General features: G+C 36.1%; 1 non-coding gene across 1 annotated transcript; it reads right to left on the reverse strand.

Moving 5' to 3' along the window:
- Window positions 1-463: 463 nt before the first annotated feature.
- On the reverse strand, window positions 464-570 carry LOC133035230 (small nucleolar RNA R71). Its single transcript, XR_009686508.1, has one exon. It is a non-coding gene; the product is annotated as a small nucleolar RNA R71 (small nucleolar RNA).
- Between the last annotated feature and the right edge of the window lie 13,360 nt (window positions 571-13,930).

Here is a 13,930-nt window from a genome sequence, read left to right on the forward strand (position 1 = left end):
AGCAACTGCTGAAACTTCAGACATCATGGCTGCCAATGCTGCAAACAATGGAGGCAATAACGGTAACAATGGTGGCGCAGTAGAAGATCAAGCTAATGGCCGCAAACTTGAGAGATTACATTCTCCCTACTCCGACGGAGTGCGCTCATGTATCAGCCACCGGCAGTGGATGCAAATAACTTTGAGATCAAACCTGCCATACTTCAGATGGTGCGCCTTCAGCCCGCCTTGGTGGCCTCCCTTCGAAAATCTCTAATCGCATCTCTCTAACTTCATGGAACTTTGTGAAACCTTTAAAGTTAATGGAGTTAGTGATGATGCTATTCGACTGAGACTGTTCCCATTCTCTCTTAGAGAGCGAGCCAAGAGTTGGCTAAACTCCTTGCCACCCAACTCTATTGCCACCTGGAATGATCTGGCAACGAAATTCTTGTCAAAGTTCTTTCCTCCAGCCAAGTCTGCAAAGCTGAGAGGAGAAATTAATAACTTCTGCCAACAAGATAATGAATCTCTCCATGAGGCTTGGGAGAGGTTTAAAGATCTGATCAGAAAGTGCCCTCACCATGGTATAGAGAAGTGGATGCTGGTCCACAACTTCTACAATGGGTTGGTAGGAAATACAAGAACTTTAATAGATGCTGCAGCTGGAGGAGCCTTTATGAGGAAGAGTGCTAATGAGGCTTATGATCTATTAGAGGAGATGGCTCTAAACAATCAACAGTGGCCAACTGAGAGGAGTCAATCAAAGAAGGTAGCTGGTGTGTTAGAGGTCGATGCCATCACCAAGTTGACAAAGACAAAGTTGAGGCATTGACAAAGATAATTGCAGGGCAAGCTAAACAAGCCCAAGTTGTGTGTGAGTTATGTGGGGGAAGCCATCACTTTTCAGAATGCCAAGCTGATGTGGATGATTTGCCAATGGATGAAGCTAAAGCCATTGGAAACTATTCACAGAACAACAACAACAACTATGGGTTCAACCAGGGTAATAACCGAAGAAACAGTGGGTTCTATCAGCAACGAAATCAGAACCAGAATCAGAACCAACAGTTTAATCAGCAACAAACCTCTGGTGGAAATTCTGGTTTGCAGACAGATTTATTGCTACAATTTATGACTGAAACTAGATCTTCCATTAAAGACCCGCGTACTCGTATGGGCCAATTAGCAACTCAGGTAGCAACCCGTCCTCAAGGAAATTTGCCTAGTACAACTGAAATTAATCCTAAGGAAAACTGCAATTCAATTACCCTGAGGAGCGGTAAGAAGTATGATGGGCCTGAATTGACACAACCAATTGATGTAAATAAGGAGATTAAAGATCAACCAGTGCCAACCCCAACACCAACAGTAGAGAAGGCTACTGATAGCTCAACACAACCACAACAGTCCCCACCAATCAGTATTGAGCATCATGAAAAGATACCTTATCCTCAGAGACTCCGTAAGACCAATCTAGACAAGCAGTTCACAAAATTTCTAGAGGTCTTCAAAAGACTACACATCAACATTCCTTTTGCTGAAGCCTTGGAACAAATGCCCCGTTATGTGAAGTTCATGAAGGAGATATTGTCTAAGAAGAGAAAATTGGAGGACTATGAAACAGTGGCAATAACTGAGGAGTGTAGCGCCATTTTGCAAAAGAAACTACCGCCCAAGCTTAAAGATCCGGGTAGTTTCAATATTCCATGCTCTATAGGGGGTTCGGTGGAAACTAAAGCTCTATGTGATCTAGGAGCAATCATTAATCTAATGCCTTTGTCTGTCTTCAAGAGGCTAGGATTGGGAAAAGCAAAGCCTACAACAGTGACTTTACAACTGGCAGATCGTTCTTTGACTCATCCTCGTGGGATAATTGAAGATGTACTGGTGAAGGTTGGTAAGTTTATCTTCCCTGCTGATTTCCTAATTCTTGATATGGAAGAAGATTCAACTATTCCCATTATTTTGGGAAGACCATTCTTAGCCACGGGCCGAGCATTAATAGATGTTCAAAAGGGGGAGTTAAAGTTGCGAGTGCAAGATGAAGAGGTCATTTTTAATGTTTTTGCCCCAACCGACATTCCTACCTGTTGTAAGATTGAGACAGTGAAGAGTTCTTCTGCAAAAGCTGATAAGAAGAAAGCAAAGCCTAAAGAGCGATTTCGAACGATTCGGCGACGTTGGAAAAGATTGGTGTGTGGGAATTCTGAAAATGAACTTATTCTGGTGCAAAACTCTGAAATTATCAACTTGGGAGGTCAATTTAACCAAGCCAAGTCCGCCATGATCTTGGCGCCACTTTGAAGTGCAAGGCTCAGCGTCTAGCTGCATGAAACACAGCGCTTCTGGGAGACAACCCAAGTATTATTTTGTTTTGATTGTTTTGTTAGTATTTTCAATTTTTAGCTTAGTACCAGACATTATTTCTTTTTAATCGAATCGTGAAAAGCGTGAAAAAAAAATATATATATATTTTTCGACCTGAAGCCCAGAAGTCGCGACTAGCATTAAGCCTAGTCGCGACCTATTTCTCAAGTCGCGACCTCAGTCGCTACTTGTTGATTTTCCAGAAAGGCCTAAATTTTCCTCGTTAGCTAGTCGCGACTAGCCTTTGGCCAAGTCGCGACTTGCTGACCAAAAATTCTATAAATTCACACTTTCCCCCTCATTCAACCCTACACAAACCAAATTCAAATTTCAAAATTCTCTCAGCCGACCCTACCCTATTTTCCTCTCAAAAATTCAATTTTTCATCTCCAATCTTCAATCTTATCATCTTTTCTCAAATCCCTTAAATCCAATCTAATCAAAAACCCAATTTCACTCAACAATCTACACATATCATCAAAACCCACACCAAAGAATACCCAAATCCAAAAAAAATCACCATTGTTGTCACCCTCAACCTCAAGCTTTCAAGAACATTCAACAATGGAGGTGGAGTAAAGCGTTTTCGGGTTTGTAAGTATCACTTTCTTCATTCTTTCAAGAATTTGATTAATTATTTTGAGATTTTGAGTGATATAATTTATGTGGTGTAAAAATATTGATGATAGTGGGTTGATTATTATTGTATTGTGGTATTGAGTGGTTATTGTATTGTGGTATTGATTGAGTGAATTTTTTTTTTATTTTTGGGATAGAGGAAATTTAAGGGGAGGTGCTGCCCAATTTTTCTTAGAAAAAAAAAAAAGGAAAAAAAAAAAGTTTCATAAAAAAGTAATTTAAAAAAAAAAATTCTGAAAAAAAGAAAAAAAAAGAAAAAAAAAAGAGAAAAATGGCACCAAAGAGGACTAGGAATGTTGAGGAAGGATCGTCTTCGAACCCACCACCAACGGGTTTTGATAGAACCCGCTTTGGTAGTATCGAGGCTCACAATCGCTTCGTAAGGTTGAAGAATAGAGCCTATATTGAAGATAGGGGTATTGAATTCCCAGAAAATCCATTGAGGCGCCAACCTCGTTTTGAGACGATCCGAGCGCAAATTGAAAGAATGAAGTGGGGAAGTTTTGTGGATACTCGGGGTCGGGCTAATGTTACTATGGCCTGTGAATTCCTTGCAAATTGGCCCGACCGCCGAAATGGGGAAGTGAAGGTTCGTGGAAAGAAAGTTCCCGCCACTGCTGACGCATTCAATGTGATGTTCTCTGTCCCAGATTACACTAGGGAGGAACAACGCCTCCGAATTATTGAGGAGGAAGAGCAATTTGATATGGTGGATGTCGTGGAGACAGTGGGATTTCTTGGGTTGAGGTTCCATGACAATGATGGTACCGAGGGGTCGCCCAATATTCTGTACCGGTGTGAGCTTAACCCGGTGGCAAAAACATGGCTGTACTTTGTGAGTGCTCGGTTAGTGCCCAACAAGCATTTTTCCGATGTCCAAATGGATCGCCTTAAATATGTGTATGCCATAATGAAAGGGTACAACATTAACATTGGACAAGTCATAAGGCAGAGCATTGACCAAATCGTGCAAGGAGCCACGGGAGGTGGTTTCGGTTTGGCGCGGGTTATCACGTAACTCTGCGGGGCATATGAAGTTCCCCAGTTAGAGTTTGACAACACGGTGTTGCCACTTCGTAAGATGGACATCGCCTTTGTCAACAGGCTGAAAGAGCCACACCCCTATGGGCAGCCACCACCTGATGCACCGCAAGGGCGTAGGCGGCAACGTGAGCCTAGTGTTGAAGAAGAAGAAGAGGAGCAAACACTTCAATTGCCTGGGCCCATCGATCCTACAACACAATACACTCATGCACAGCTGAGTTACATAATTCAGCAGAACAACCACATGCAACAATACATGGTGCAGAGGAGTATCTATGATGAGGGACAAGTTCAGCAACTCAACTCTCTCATCAACAGAATGAACATTGGGATTGATGACCCAAACTACTTGGCACAACCTCCTGCTCTATCCCTATGACCAGCCGCCACCACCCAACCCTTTCTGAAAGGGTCTCAGGTAAGTTTCTTCTCTCTGCATTTTACTGTATACATTGGGGACAATGTAATATTTAGTTTGGGGGGAGAGGCTTAAGAAAAAAAAAAAATTTAAATTCTGCACTTTAAATTCTGCACTTTAATTTCTGCATGTTAATTTTCTGTTTTAGTTTTTTGTTTTAGTTAAGGAATGGCAATAAACTTGATGATAGTTGTATACTGCTGATGAGTGTGATGTGATCTGAAACTGTAAAATAACTGTGTGCTTGATTTTGTTAACTCTTTGGATTAGTTTGGATGCTTAGAAACCTGTGTTTTTCTGCAAGTACTCAATTTGTGAAAATTGTTATAACTGTTTTACTATGGTTTGTGGTAAGATTGACAGGATAGCTTAGAACTTGCATGTTTATTCTTTTGAGGCGAAATCCTTGATAGTGTTCAATTGGAATATGACTTAGGCATTTGTTGGATAGTTTGAGCCTTTCAAGCCTACCATAATGTATATCCCTAGTTACCCTTTTGAGCCTTAACCTGTTGAGTTTTCACCCACTGATTTGAAATTTTGCAACCACACTATTAATCTTTGTTCTCACCATGATTATCCATGATATCATAAGCTATATGATTAGTTTGGGGGAAAAGAAACATTTAGTGTGACGAAATAGTGAGAGGGAGAAAATTTTTTGTAAGATTGAGAAGAAAGAAAAAAAAAACAAAAAAATTGTGTAATTCAATGTCACTGAAAAAAAAAATACTTGAAAAAGAAAAAAAAAAGAAAAAATAAATAAAGTATATGATTTCAGTGATGTTGGAAAATAGTAAATATATCTTCTCTCAATCTTGGTAGATGTGGGAACACTATGGGGTATTGAAAAAGAAAAGTAAGAAGTTTGTGGGTTCTGTTTGTGTGCTTATGATATCTTGAGCCAAAAATTTTCTTTTGTCTATTTCTGAATATCTGAGCCATATTACCTAAACCTTGAAAAGACCTAATGATTCCAAAGAATACTGTCAACATTAGTGGAGAAAGGTAAGCATGCAAGCTTATGAGTTATCGGGTTGTGGAACTAATGGAAAGAGTAAAACTCTTATAACAATGTTTCACATTTGAGTAGATTGTTGCAGTTATACATAGTGATTATAATTGAGCATCCGAGTTAATTGTTAGAGTTAGTAAGATCAAAATTCTAGTTTATGCAAGGAAGAAAACAGAGCAAGAGTCAGCAGTGTAGTGATTATCTGATAGCGTAGTTAGTTTTTTTTTTATCTTACTCGGGGGCGAGTAAGAATCTAGTTTGGGGGAATTTGTTAGGTTATAATTAACCTATATTTCGGGTCTTTAAAGTTAGCATTATCTCGTCTATTGGTGTCTTTTGGAGCAGTTTTACGCTTGATTTTCATTATTTCAGGTTCCCGGGGTGTTAAAGTTCGAATTCAGTCAAATGGCGAAAAACTGGGACAAACTTGAAAAAAATTGAAAAATTCGGTTCCTGAAGCATCAGTAGTCGCGACCTCCAGAGAGCCAGGTCGCGACCCTTTTTCCTGGTCGCGACCCTGGTCGCGACTTCGTAAGTTAGGCAGAAACTCGGTTTTTCGAGTTTTGCCTGTAGTCGCGACCAGCTTAAATGCTAGTCGCGACTATGTACGGAAATCGCAGATTTGACCTAATTTTGATTTTTCACTCAATTGGAGGCTCACCACTCATCCCTATATAAGGAATACGACATTGAAGGTCAGAGCTAAGCAAAAACAGACCTAATAGTGGAGGCAAAGTGGAGAGGAAGCTATCTTGAAGACCCGGAGCGATACCACCTTCTAGTTTCTTTCTTTTACCCTTCTTATTCATCTTTATGTTTGTTTTTATTTCTGAATTAATCATGGATGTTTTTAGAGTTATTATGAACTAAATTTCCCAATAAGGGAGGATGATGATTGTTGTTTAAGTTTATGCCTAGTTAATAAATAATTGCCATTCCTTCATCTTATGTGTGAATACTATCTCTATTTGTGTTTAATTTCATGTGCAAGCTTGATCACCTTTTACATGCTCTATGATCCTAATTCGAAATCTGAAAAGTGAGAATTAGGAATGCTAAAATTTGGATAGTCTAGGTTTTGATGTAAAACGAAAGTATTTACATAGCCTAGTGACTAATAGATTATTGCTTAATGCTGATTTTGTGTTGATCTAATTAAGAAGTTAATTAGAGAACATATTATTTAGAACCTAAAAGATCTGAAAAGAGTTAGGTTAATTTATAATCTGTCTTTCACATTGAGATAAGGATAGCAATTAGGAATTAACATAGGTAACTTATCAACAGGATTCACCTCCCTAATCTCTCATCTTGATTAATCTTCGTTTATATTCCCTTTAATTTCTGAGTTCTTTATTTTTAAATTGCAAACTTATTATTTTACCAAATAGAATCATAAGTATAATTTAGTAGTACTTAATCCAATTCCCTGTGGTTCGACCTCACTTGCGTGAGATACTACTTGATACGTACACTTGCGTAATAAACAGAAAATTCGTAACACTGGGCCTGTGCAAGTGAGTGGGCTTAAGAAAGTGATGGGGCCTCTTGGATTTACAGGACCAAATGTGTGGAATATCGAGTCCTTGAATCAGAGTAGGCCCAATATCAGGGATAATCTCCACATCCCAATTTGAGAAGCAAAATCAGGTGAAGGAAAATCCTTTAGAATATGTTTGGGGGGGGGGGATATTCAGCATTTCTGGCACGTTTGAAATAAGGTCCCCCAGGATCTCACCAACCTTGTCCTTGCTGGAATCTGCCGTACAGTTCGTACTCTCAACAATTCCACTACGCTGCATGGGTACAGTACCATGCAACGTACCAGCAGGGCCCTCCTTTTTTTCAAGTCTCCGAACGCCGCTGTGGAGGAGCTGGGGATAGGCTCCTGCCGACGCTCCTGTCATTGCTTCCACCTTCCAGGGCTGCGGCGGTTCTAAAAATTTAACACTGACCCTTCGTCGTTCACCACCATTTCACGTCGAGTACCCTTGGCAGTGAAGCAGTTGCCTCGGGCACCATCCACCTTAATCCACAGACCGTACATCCGCACCGCGGGGCCATTGGATGGGCGAACCCACATTGTAGGAGCCTTGCACTCATTAGAGTCTACCAGTCTACCACAGTTGAAGCACAGAAAAGGTAGCTTATCGTATTTGAATTGAACCCACGACTCAGGATGGGCACCAGCTTTGAGAAAAAACCCAGCAGGGAATGGGTGTGTAACCTAGACATCAATCCAACACCGCGAATACCCCCTCTAACCACATCTTCCTTCTTTCTTCTATCTGTTTTAATGAAGGTTCCCACTTTCTTGGCTAAGATGGGAGCATTAACCTCAGAGAGGCATCGTGTGGGTAGCCCGTGGAACTCCACCCAAAATCGAGCCACTTCAAATTCATACATGCTAACCTCTCCCTCAATCGGCCAAGGCCTGAGATTGAGAAGAACTCTGTGTTGGAAATATTTTACCAGGATCTAGATTTACTACCATGTATGTGTTGGAATTTATTTTTACCAGGATCTTAGATCTACTCACAAGTATGTTGTTTAACACCCTAAATATGAACTTTCTAAAACGATGAAATAAACACGTATAAAGTTTAAGAAACCTTACATTGGTTGCAGCGGAATAATATGACTCCTTCCGTTCAGATATCTAGCCCTTGATTCCTTTCTGTAGCAGAGCATTATCAATATCTGAACCTGGATCTCTTTCTCTGAATCTTTGATGCTGAAACCTCCTTCTTGCTGAAAGTCTTTCTTCACGATCTTCCTCACTATGATTGAGGTATCACTTGCTGTGTGTGGGCACTACTCTTACACTAAGAATTTCGAAATCTCAATGAGGACGAGAGAGAGAGAGTGGGTTCGGCCAAAGATAGGGAGAGAGAAGGCTCAGGTTTTTCTGAATCAAAAGTGTCAGAAGAAAGTGTAATTTTCCTGAAGCCTTCACTATCTATTTATAGCATTCCACTAGGGTTAGGTTTGAATTATTTGGAATTAAAATAATGAAAATATCAGTTTAAATTCCCTTCAAAAGTGGCCGGCCCTATACAAGTGGATTTGGGCCTCACTTTTTGCAATTTTACAGTTTTACCTTTTCTGCATCTGATTTTCTTAAAAACGCCAATTTTCTAATTCAACCATTTAAATGCCAATTCTAACTATTTAATAACTATAAATAATTATTAAATAATATTGTCATTTATCATATTTATTAATTGAACCATACAAAGTATCATAATTAACAAATATGCCCCTAAAACTCTTTCTTTACAATTTCGCCCTTACTTAGTGAAAAATTCACAAATAGACATAGTCTAATTTAAGAATTATAATTGATTAATCAAAACCAATTATATGAGTCTTACAAGCAATATTATCTCAACTAGTGCGTGGACCATGGGTTTATATAATCGAGCTTCCAATAAGTAGATCAAGAATTTATTACTAAAATTCACTAACTAATTAATTCTTCGTTGAATCCACGCATAAAACTTAGAATTGCACTCTCAGTTATATAGAATGCTCTATATGTTCCACCATATAGACACATCATTAGTTATCCATTGTTATAATCCTAATGTGATCAATGATCCTCTATATGAATGATCTACACTGTAAAGGGATTAGATTACCGTAACACCCTACTATGTATTTTATCCTTAAAACACTTGACCCCGTATAAATGATATTTTAGCTTATGTGAAATGAGAACTCCACCGTTTATGTTCGTTTGGTCAAGCTCGAAGGAGATCATCCTTTGCTTACTATTCGTCAGATAGAAGCTATAGATTCCATGTTTATGATAGCGCTCCCACTCAATTGCACTACCGTGCTCCCAAAATGTACGTATCACCTTGACCTAAAAGTAGGCTTAACTAACAAATCAAAGAACACGAATAGCCTCTTGAGATTGAGCCTAATCATCACAGGATTAAGATCATTTGATCTAGGATCAACTAGGCGATATTGACTTGAAATAGATATTACGGTAAGTTTAATAAATCTAAGTCAAAGTTCAATATCGGTCCCTTCCGATGCATACTCCATGCATCCAACCTGAGCTTTACTTTAACCAATGCTCTGGAAAGAACATATCACTTCTCCAAATGCAAGTAAACTCTATTGTAGATTATCATATCAGTAAAACCCTATGTCTGATAAATCTAGGAATCTTTATTCACGTAGTCATGTTTACTTTCCAATGTGTTGACATCACAATAAACAGGATCAAGTATGTGAAAAGGGTTTCATATGAATTTATACATTATGTACATATAATCATGAAATAAATCATGTGAACCATGCAACATTAAATGTTATTTCTGATCTATATTAATAAGTAAATCTGATTATATGAAATGAGTTTTATTTAGGGCATAAAACCCAACAAACTCCCACTTGCACTAATATAAAACAAAAAGTGCGTTTCAAATAATCTCAACACCTCGATATACAAATCAAGTGTAGTAGTAGTAAACTCCTCGTAATAGGATCTGAAAGGTTGAATTAACCACAACCTTTCCTCCACTATTACTCTTCCTTAATCACAAAATCATTGATAATGTGAAATTCCTCTCTATATGTCTACTCTCTTGGGATACTGGATTCTATACTTTTGGCAACTACTTTTGGTTAATCAGGAAATTAACACAAGTAGTTTAGGCAATTTGGAATGGTGCCAAAGATGTATAGAACTTTCCTTAGACTGAATAAGTACCTCTCCTACAACTTTAACATTCAGTCCCTCTCTAGTAGACCTAGAGACTTCAGATAGGTAATTACACTTCTCCAAAATCACTATTCCACCCCCAGAGTAATCACCATCTTATTAGAAAGATTTACTAGCACAAAGGCAAATTTCGAAATCTGATATGGTGTAGTCTAAGAGTTTTAAGCACACCCTTATAGACTAACATATAGTTCCTCTTCTTAATCTTAAGATTTACTTGATTGTCTTCCAATGTTCTTCTCCTGGATTAATCTGATACCTACTCATTACTCCCACTCAACAGCAGGTGTCTGGTCTAAGGCATACAAAAGCATATCTAAGACCTCTCACTGTTGATATAACAAACTCTTTCATGGCTTTATCTTTTCTGGAATAGTTGAGACCTTTCCTTAGATAAATAAAATCTATGTCTAAGAAGTTGTGAAGCTTCTATAGATTGCCATTAGAAAGAAAATGCTTCAGCATCTTACTAAAGTAAGTTGCTTGCATTAGAGTAAGTAATTACCAGGTATACCACAAGCCATAGGTTTAGATAAACTCAAACCTATAATACTAGGAACAGGAAGTTTTGTTAAGTCCATTGAATAGACTTATAAACGAAAATTTCCTTTTATGTCCTTGTATTAGAAAACTTTAGGTTATTCCATGTGAATGGATTAAACCATAGTTCTATTGGCTTTCTTCTTAGTTTCTTATCTTGACAATCCATTACTTGTTTAAACTCACAATGGATTTTAAATCACTAGTGCCTCCCAAGTCATAAGAAGGTGAGTTCCTAGAAACTCTCCCACTACGACAAGGTACCGTGAATTATGTCTAAGAAAACTAAATGGTATTGATCTCTTCGGTTGTGACAAGACAACAAAGGCAGTGGGATCATCATATGTCAAATAAGATGATAGAACACTTTTGGAATCAAGAAAAAATATCTCCTTTATTTGCTACTTTATTTTCAGACTTAGTCATTATCTTAGAAAAGTAGTATTTGTTTGAACAAACACTTTCTTATCTATTGTCTATGGGATGGTCCACCCCTAATCATTTAGAATAGCTAACAAACCATGGTTAACAGTTCTAGCTTTTCTTAAGATTTTGATTAGGTCATCCATGAATCTAGTAATGATTTATATTAAGTATACAACCATTACATCATTCTGAAATTGTATTACTATAGAAGGTCTTAGGCAACGACTAGTAACTAATCATCAATATGCAAATCGAAATTTCTGGGGAGGTAAGTTTGGATATAATTCAAAAAATCAATTTAATGATCTTTGAACTGCATATCTACTAACTATTTCTCCACCCCTATCAGTTCGCAAGATCTTTAACCACTTACCTTAATGGTTTTTACCATTGCTAGAAATTAATGAAATTTTTCAAACATTTCAAATTTCTTTGCATAAGGTATAATCTAGAGTTACGTTTTAAGAATACAACGAAAAACTCATATCCACCCCTGAATGTACATCCATCTGCGAATGAGATGAACTACTTTCAGTGGATATAGGCATATGAACTCTTTGCGGAGATTGATCTTGTCAAATCCACTATGAACAAGATACAAATGCCATAGATTAATGAAAAATGTGGTTCAGTCTTTTTGATGACTTAGGTTTAGTTACATCAAAGAATTCTTAGAATAGTGCAAGTGGATCCTAGTCACAGAATACCTAACTCATATTCCATACAGTTTGAATCCATTAATAGAAGATGGATATTAAACCCTTGTGAAGGTGTAACTGTATTGCATCCTGGAATTAGAAATATAAAAAATTTTCTGTTTGGAATGTAAAATTAAAGTCAAAGACTTAAATTTATACCAAATATAATGAGTAATTCTTTCTTGGACCACCACTACTAATTTAACTCTAAGTCAGATTTGCCCATACAAGTAGGAGATTTCTAAGATTGAGGATTTATATCAATTGGGAATAGAATTTCGGGATTATAATCATATGTGTCGTTTAATTTCTTCAGAGAAAATATAGAATGACATGAAACGATTTATAGACCATTCATCTAATGATATGTTATGTAGCTAATTCGAAATGAAGAAACTACGAGGAATTAGGATAATTTCGTTTATAAATAAGATTCCAACGATGCTTCGATTAGCGAAAGTCAAAGTAATCTTATTTATATAATCTTCTTGTTTCATATCGTAAAAATACTAGTCTAAGGTGTCATCAATTGATGAACAGCTAGATGTCGTATATACAATATTTATCTTTCGAGATCTAACATTATTATGTATGTCTAATGGTGAAAATCCATTAGGGATTTATCTCATTAGAAAAACAAACATGTTAGACCAACAATGAAGATTTGAAATTAAACTACAACTTAATAACAGAAAATAACATGGTTCAATATAAATTCATACACAATTCAGAAATTATTAAACATATAGCAAGTAGGAATGACTAGTGAAAATACTAAAACATACAATCCTAAATAATTTCCAAGGTTTCCAACAAACTGATACAGTGTCCCGGTAGGCGAGAGTCAAAGTATCATTCATTGAATAGAGTTGTCAGCTCATCTACAATAGTAACCATTCTAGCAACCTTTTATTCGATCAAAATAAGAATCCAACATTGTCCCGGTAGGCGAGAGTCAAGGTTATTCTCATTTTATGAGCTTCCACCATTGTTTCATGTTTCATAAGTTTATCTCTAAGTAGTCACCGTAGGGGAGAGTCTAATAGAGACGAAAACTTACAAAACACTTATCAAATGAGATCTTACGGTGTTAAATGCGTTCAACGAATAACCATCCATAGGGGGACGAAGTCTAGCGTCTCGAGGTTATATTGAAAACATTTAACTTTTGTAAGACCAACAATGGAGATCGAATATCTTAATAATAATAAAGCTCATTATTGAAAGAGAGTTGTATTTTCTTTGATACTTATTTTAATCTATTTATTTCAAATATATATTTATTTAATTAGAATTTCCAATTTAGAATAAAAAATTCTAAATGTAAATTTTAATTTAATATTTATAAATTTACTTAGATGGATATGAAAATAATATGAATTATTTCCATCTTAGTAATAATTTCCAATAAATATTTAGAAAAATATTCAATTTAAGTTGTTACAAAATTAATTTAAATTAATTTACAACTCAAATTTAATTTTCTATAAATATATATTGCATTTCAAAAAATTAAAGTATTTAAGAATACAATTTTTGAAATGGCATATTAAAATAAAAAATAAATCCTGGAAAAATTATTCTAATTTAATGTTGGCCCAAAATTAATTAATAAAATTAATTTACAATAAAAAATATAATTTTCCTATTTAATTAAATATGTACAAGAAAAATTTCAAATATTTAAGTATGATGATGAAAATCAACTTAAATATTAATTTTCTATTTAATTAAATACACTAGAAAAATACTTCAAGCAAAAATATCACCTATCTAGATTTTCCTTTGACTAATTAATTAAATTTCTAATAAAATATATTTTACTTTATTTATTTTAATTTAATCAATAAATGAAAAAATCATTGATTTAAGTTGGTCCAAAATTAAAACAAATAATTTACAACTTTAATCTATTTTTCAAATAAAATTCGAAAGTCCAGCATTTAAGAAATGCAATTTCGAAATTTGATTCATAAAATAAAGAAAAAATATATTTTGAAAATTATTTAAATTTAGTTGAAAAAATAAATTTCAACTAAAAATAATTTTCTATTTAATTAAGT

Source organism: Cannabis sativa, chromosome 2 (assembly GCF_029168945.1).
Source record: "Cannabis sativa cultivar Pink pepper isolate KNU-18-1 chromosome 2, ASM2916894v1, whole genome shotgun sequence".
NCBI classification, from domain to species: Eukaryota; Viridiplantae; Streptophyta; class Magnoliopsida; order Rosales; family Cannabaceae; genus Cannabis; species Cannabis sativa.